We start from the raw sequence: 6,855 nt of genomic DNA on the forward strand, positions 1-6,855 counted from the left end.
ATTCTGTTTACAACAAAAACCCTCTGTGACAGTCACACGAAAATAATTCTTCAAAATACATTTTTAATACTGCGATTGAGCGTTTTCAAAAAGTCATTAACCTGAGAGGAGCAAATCGAATGCTGACAGACCCATTCACTTCAAATTGGTGTGAAATGTCACACGGATAAAAAAGGCAGAAGTAGGAAATTAGATGTTTCACATAAAGCCACAGTGCGCAAGTTTTCAATTTGCAATTACATGTGAAGTAATAACATCCCTGTGGTTTGATTCTCTCATTTTTGTTTAACTGCTGTTCTGGGTTAAATTCTGTGGTTGTGTCGTTTATTCATGAACACCATGGAGATTATTGCCATGGTAACAATACTCGAATATCCTTCAACAACTCCTTTTGATCATCGTGAACTGTGTGCAATATATGGCGCAAATCACATGCAGATTTAGTTAAACAATTTCAACTTTTTTATAAAAGTTTTGTCAACTCATCACAATCAAACTTAAAATAGTAAGTTGAATTAAAGCAACACTATGTAGTTTCCATGTAAAAATGACTTGCAGCTCCCCCATGTGGTTGAAAAGCGCAACAGTGCCTGGTATCAGGGGGAGGGGCGGGCTGTGTTTCCTACCCTCCACCGCCACTTTCAGAGTGTGCTTGTAGAAGCTAGGAGGCTGCTCAGGTTGCAGCAACAGTACAATTTGTCTAGTTAAAAGTTGTTCTATCACTGAAATAATTTTAGAGACATTATTTAAAGGTAAAAAAAACTACATAGTGTTGCTTTAACCTGCAACTAAGTTGTTTTATCTTCACGTTGAATCTTTTTTACAGTGTGAAAGTAATTATTGAAGCTTTTGCACCTTTTTGATGCTAAGGACCCATTCATTCCCACTGTAGGGACAAAAACCAGCTGAACATCTTCCCAAAATTCTTTGTTTTGGATTAGTACCCATAGGGAGCACAAGGGTGAATACATTAAGACAAAATGTTCATGTTTTAGTGATCTGTCCCTTTAAGCAGTATTGTATTCTAAACACAGCTTCTGTCTCTATAGGCCACAGAAACGTGTAGATTATCAATCAGAGTGAAGGTGAGATCAGTTGACCACACACGCTTCGATAACAAATACAGATCACAACATCCACATACCAAAAAATAAAAAACATGGAAGAGGATGGTACAATTTACTTCATGTGTGCCAAGAAAAGAAAAATCGATATTAAACACAAAAGCTAATGTGGAAGAGGGATCTTTGCTTGTGCATGCTACACTCTTAAAAAATAAAGGTGCTTAAAAGGTTATTCACAGCGATGCCATATAAAATAACCATTTTTGGTTTCACAAAGAACCATAAGGTCAAAGGTTCTTTAAAGAACCATTTCTTTTATAATCTGAAGTAGCTTTTTTCACCTTAAAGAAACATGTTCAAATTTTAAAGGTGCTTTAAAGAACCATTTAGAAAGGTTCTTCAATGGCACTGTGTTTACATGCACCAAATTTAGTCAAACCGACTGTATTTAATGCAATTGAAGGTTACGACAGTACAGTTTACATGCCCCCTAAACATTGCAATCTGATTAAATTGTTAATTTACATGTCTATTCTATATAATCCGAACCGAACGTCTGCGCAAGTGCACAGCCAGGGTTGCCAGATGCATAACCATTCGAATGGAAATTCAAAACTAGCGCAAAAGCATCCCAATGTCTGTACACAGCTCAAATATTAATAACTAATCAACAAAATAATTTCATCTTAGACCTGCAGAAAAAAAACTGATGGAAACAGTTTAAACAGTTGCCCAAATCTAAACTCGAAAAAAGCAGAGGACTTTGCAACGCTACTCTCGTGGAGTTCACACTTAACTCTGGATAAAAGTCAAAACTGAGTTGGAGAAAGTTGTTCTTAAGAGGTTTTCAGATATAGGTAATGAAAACACACTTTTCCACAACGCTATTTTATTTATTTAAGTAGCCTAATGTTTTAAAAATACACATAAACGCTGCAGAATGTACATTGCGTGTACAGTGCGTGACCCCATTAACGTTACCTTAATAATGCGTGTTGCTTTTGCCTTGCTATTGCGTGTTTCTGTTATCAGAATCATGTGATATAAGAGGTAATTATAAGACGTGAACTTAAGCACAAATGTTCTGGGCATGTGCACAATGTATTTTTGCATCCGATTGAGAAAATACTACGATACACGCGTTTACATGCATACTTTTCTCCTGCTGATCGGATCACAGATCAGAGCACACCAACCCCTTCAATACTATCCAAATGTGCATCCGATCGTCCTCAATCTTATTGATTATGGTGTTTAAATAAAGGCTTTTCAATACGATTGAGCCTTCAATACGATTACAAACACAGGGTTTCCCGCAGAAAATTTGTTAGTTAAGGTGGTAGGGTTGTGCAGGTGGGCGGGCCGGGCGCGTGGCAATCAAAGGGGCGTCATGATGAAAATATTTTAATTTAAAACACTCAAATAAAACTCAATTTTGAAAAAACTATGACAGAAAATGAACACATACTAGATTATTAATGAATTAAATGTTTTATCAACAGGCTAGTTATCCTCCAGACATTGACGGACCATGTCTTTCTCTCATTTCGGCCATGTGGTGCGTGCCCGCTCGCAGTGTGAAGTGCTTCCATGCTATTCTCCGAGATGCACTTGACGGCCTTTTGTGCAGCATTTTTTTTTTTTTTTGGACGACCTTGTTAAGGTGGTAGGGTATCCCAGTTTAGGTGGGCCCCCCTGAACTGAAAAGTGCTTCGGGAAACCCTGCAAACAGATTATTTGGTTGCATGTTAATGTACCTACTGTGAAGCACCATTATTTTAAAAGTGTATTTTAAGGAGTTGAAATCAAAATCACCCTCATGCTAGTTTGTTTTAATGGTAAAATGGGTTTTCAAAGGATGACCATTAACTGATTAATTTACAGTATGCATACTGCATAGATTATACGTAAGAGCTGTTGTCTATAATATAATCTGGTTACCCATCACACACACACACAAAAAATAAAACAATATCAGTAAACAGATCTTCAACAGAGAGAAAAGCTTTCAACCATAAAAAGAGAGTTGATCCATGTAACATTCGTACAAGTAGAAGAAATAACATCAAAGCCCTGGAGGAGATGCAGTGTTGCATTGACTGAACTTATGATTTGCTCATACAAAGAGCAATAAAGACCTGCTGATTCTGAATGATGCCATATGCCTTTGGGAGTTTTTGATGTAGAAATACAGAGGACATCTAGTAAAATATGATGTCAAATCCATTTGGAATATATAAACTGAAATGGTTGCACGTGTAAAGCTGATGTTAATTGTTTATGAGCTGAAGGGGAAAATAATTGACAGATCCTGTTATGAAAATTTTATAACTCAAACTGTATAAGGCATTTTTCAGAATGAAGAAGCAAAGAGATAAAAAACCTTCTTCTTATATTGTTTGCCTTAATAATTGGCTTTGTGGACCTTTCAAAATAAAAGACAACTATTGCAAAGTCTGTAGGAAACTTCTGTAAGACATTTTCTTTCCTGAATCAATGTACAAAGTGTTTTGAGTGTTTTATATTGTGTGAGCCTTTATTGTTTAAAATAGAGTTGAACTTTGTCCAAATCAGAAGCAACCTTACTGTTGTATTCTCTCTCTACCGTTTCGGATAAAAGTGAAGGTCATTTACTGTATGTGACGCTACAGACAAATGTCAAACACTTTTCTTAAATATGATGTGCTCATCTTTGACTATTTAGTTGAACAGACGTTTCTTTATTCTCCCAGCGGGACTAGAAACCACTTTCAAAGAAATACTGTAACAATGAACAAAGTGATCTCTTGAGAATACGTGTGCATTTTACGTAAAGTGTGGTTGTGTATGGGGGTAATATGATGCCAATATTATTGAAAATGGACAGAGTAAAAGTCACAAATAGATATTACAACTTGTAAACACAAAACGCAATCTACAAATAGATTAAAAATCCACAAACACAGTCCTTGTGATCCGCAAATGTAAAACAAGATCTACGAATCGTCTTTGTGATCCACAAATATAAAGCATGATTTACAAAAAGAAATCAGTGACTTGTACTTGAAAACCAGAATTTGAATGAATGTAAAGTGACTTCTTTGCAGATGAATATCATTTTCTATTTGTAGATTGTGTCACATTTGTTTTCAGAATTCTGACACTATTGTTTCGCTTTGGTGACAAAATAATGCCATAATCGTTGAAAATGAAGAGACTACAATTTGTAAACACGAAACAAATCTGCAAATAGGTTCCAAATCTGCAAACAAACTCCTCATGATCCGCAAATGTAAAACGAGATCTACAAATATATAAAAATCCACGAACAGACTCTTCATGACATACAAATATAAAATGCGATTTACAAATAGATTTAAAATCCGCAAACCAACTCTTTATGATTCACAAATAGAAATCATCGACTTGTACTTGACAAACAGAATTTAAATGAATGCAAAGTGATTTGTCTGCGCATGAGGGTCATTATTTGTTTGTAGATTGTGTTGCATTTGTTTTCAGAATTTTGGCACAACTGTTTCGCTGTTTTCCATTAAAAAAATCTACAAATGCCCTCCTCACAATTTGCAAACAAACACAGTCTAACTTGTATTTTCCAACCATTGTAAAAAGACATTCTTACACATTCTGTGCAAAGTTCAGCATGCAAGTGTTGAATCTGTGTTTGCAGATCACAGGGCATTCACGAATCCTTCTGCACAAGTCTACAGATCTTTTTGGCACTATCTTTCCGCAGAGTTTGTCACTACGATCCACGCGTGTAGTCAGCCAATCAGGGGTATTGCTTCAAAGTAATGCCACGCCCCCTCAATAAGCTCTTTTCAAAATAAAAGCTGGGCTCACTGCCATTTACCGTTGCCGGTGTTACAGCGCTGAAAGGCGGCCAGACCGCGTTATCGATATTATATTAATCATATTAAAGCATTTATGTATAGCATGGCAAATATGTAGCATTAACGTGAACTAGAACAACCCCTCGTTTAAGTTATTATCAGTGCCTGACAATTCAGCCGAGGTCATTAAATCGTTAAAAACACTGCATGAAGCGGTTTTATCCTTAAAACATCAGTGTCTCTTCAACGAACATTTGCCGAGCGCCAGCGAGCCAGCTGGATGGAGTGGAGCTGCTAAGGTGACGCAGCTAAAATAAAGCAAGCGGGTGCAACGATAATATTGGATGTAACTTGCCGTAATTAACAAAAACATGAGCCTTATTTGACAGCAGCACTAATTGAACTATTTGACCATATGCATTTGATATACATACCGTGACCGGAATGCACTTACAAATCGCGCTGTTATTAGAAACATTTAACTGTTTCCAGACTGAGCATGGAGACAAACAAGCGCAAGCCGTTTATAGAAGCAGCTGCCTGTCAGCGTGTACGGAATGAAGTCAAAACGGTCTCGGTTTTTAGACCGGCAGTCTGCCTGTGCCATTCCACCCTAATCCGGACTGCAAATTACATGTTAATATTATATCCACCATTTACAATCCTTCCTTTAAGGTCTGTTCTGCTTTTAACAGCTCAAAGCTATTACTCTCTGTAGCTTTCGAGTCCGTTGTAGGCTACAGGTAAATTTTGCAGTTGTTTTAGTTAACTTTGCAGAGCATTTTATTGTCGGAAATGGTCCTGGCCTGGGTTTTCCTATAACGATTGAACTTAGCACTCAAGAGTGCTTTCTACAAGGTAAAACGATCGCTCGCAGCTGGGTTTTAAGTGCTACTAACGAGTCGCTATCCCTTTGTCAAGTGCTGAAATGTCACTTACTGAATGACTCGTAATTGTAGCAGAAGCTTGTTTAGGCTAATGATCTTCAGCCGATGTGCACTAATATTTTTTAAAATATTATTAATTATTTTTCAATGACTTATTAAATGTTTTAATAATTTGTGCATCATGAAATATTCTTTTTTCATATTTAGTTAGGACTCGTCCCACTGCGCAATGCCTTCTGCATTTTATAATATAGTTTAGATTTTTCTTTTTATTTGTTGTTTATTATCTATGTTTATTTATTATTAAGGATTATTGCATTGTACCGTAAATATTTATTTGGTTTCTTTAATCAGATGCCATACCCTTCAAAAAAATATTTTTTTACTGTAGCCTAGATGAATTATAGCAGCAATTGGTAGGAACCATTTATCAATTTGCTAGTACCAACTTTTACCAAAATTGTACCAAATACGTTTTCTTAATTAATTTATGTTTAGTCATTTAAATTTCATTTCTCGTTTGAATTTTAAATATATTATATTAAAGTAATTTAAACAAAGAAACAAAGAAAAAAAAAACCAATAAATAAATATAGCCTACATTTAAAACATTACATTATCGTTATTGCAGGAGTGCAATTTGCTGGTTGTCCTGCAGGTGACCTTGTAACACTGCTGTCTTACGATGCACTTATAAATTAACGATTACTCCAGAGCACTCGTAGATCTACGATGATTTTCGAGTGCTACTTAAGCTACAAAGCTTTTGGGAAACGGCCCATAACTCAAATCGAGTCAAAACAGTCTTGGCTTTTAGACCCGCAGTCTGCAATCCACCCTCACCCGGACTGCAGGTGACATGTTAAAATTATTCCACCCGTTACATCAACTTATTCCCCCCCTCCCCTTCATTGTCCCCCAACCCTACCACCAGTGAATAAATAAATACATTAAATAAAAACAAGCACTTTAAACAAAAAGCACACAGAATTCTTTTTTTGGTTTTTAACTGAATTCTAAACACTAAAGTTAATTCCTTAAAGTTAATTAAGGGTTAATCCCTAGTCCTCC

The sequence above is a fragment of the Paramisgurnus dabryanus genome, chromosome 1, assembly GCF_030506205.2.
Source record: "Paramisgurnus dabryanus chromosome 1, PD_genome_1.1, whole genome shotgun sequence".
Lineage (NCBI taxonomy): Eukaryota > Metazoa > Chordata > Actinopteri > Cypriniformes > Cobitidae > Paramisgurnus > Paramisgurnus dabryanus.